This window comes from Mycetomoellerius zeteki, unplaced genomic scaffold (genome assembly GCF_001594055.1).
Source record: "Mycetomoellerius zeteki isolate Tzet28-1 unplaced genomic scaffold, Tzet1.0 scaffold461, whole genome shotgun sequence".
Lineage (NCBI taxonomy): Eukaryota > Metazoa > Arthropoda > Insecta > Hymenoptera > Formicidae > Mycetomoellerius > Mycetomoellerius zeteki.
The window spans coordinates 1-1,100 of record NW_017257459.1 but is presented as its reverse complement, the minus strand read 5'-3'; positions in this window follow the sequence as shown (position 1 = coordinate 1,100).

Below are 1,100 nucleotides of genomic sequence, written 5' to 3'. Positions count from 1 at the left end.
AGGAGTGGGAAAAGGATTAAAAATGGCTGAAGCGAATACCTATATTACAAAGCTCTAACAAAATTTGACTTTTTTTGTATTTGGTATATGGAGTGTCATTTCTCAAAGATTTTTAGCCCCTGAAATTGAATCCGTGTTCAGAAAAATTCTATCACATCACATTTTAGAGCAAAATGGGATAATATGAGCCAAAAATGACGATTATGGCCATATTTAGAATGGTATTGCAGGTTACAAAAAACGCGTTACTTGTCAACCTTGACTTTATATTACTACAGCTCCTCTATACATAATTCTAGTAATATTTTCTTTAGATCGATTTATTAAGTTAGATGACACTTCGACATTTACTAGAAAATATGACAATAAACTGTAAATATTTGATCTACGGGGCTAGAGGGGAATGCGGGGCGCGAGGGGTACTCGGAGGCGAGGGGAAACGGAGCGCGGGGATTCTTCGGAGGTGGGGGTATGACGTCACTAGGCGAGCGGGAACGGGGCGCGGGGAAGGTCCCAGAGTCGCCGGTACCGCTGTTTACTTAGGACCCCTTTTTTTCATTTTTCATAAAAAATAGGACCCTGATTGATGGGTCATAAATGTATCGTTTTACGATGCATTCGATATTTTTCGCCACCACCACCCAGTACCCACCCAAACAAAATGCGTTAGAGTATTATGCGGTAACGCAGACAAAGAAGCGCTGATATTTTTTAGAAAAAAATTGTAGTAAAGGTTTTTTTATTTACCTCTTCCCTCTCCTCCCTCCCTTCTTCATCCTCCACCTTCTTCTCCTCTTCATTCTTCTCCTCATCGTCGACCTCCTCCTCCTCCTCCTCCTCCTCATCCTCATCCTCATCCTCCTCCTCCTCCTCCTCTTCCTCTTCATTGTCTTCCTCCTATTCCTTCACTTCCTCCACCCCCTCTTCGAGGAAGGTAAATAATTCTTCCTCGTTTTCTATGTGGAGGAGGTCCATCATATACACAATACACTCCTCGGCGCTTATGTTTTCAAAATTGACGAAGTCGCCATCCACATTGACGACCTCGTCATCTTCGCCAATATCCTCATCCCCATCGATAATGAGGATGTCATCCTCAT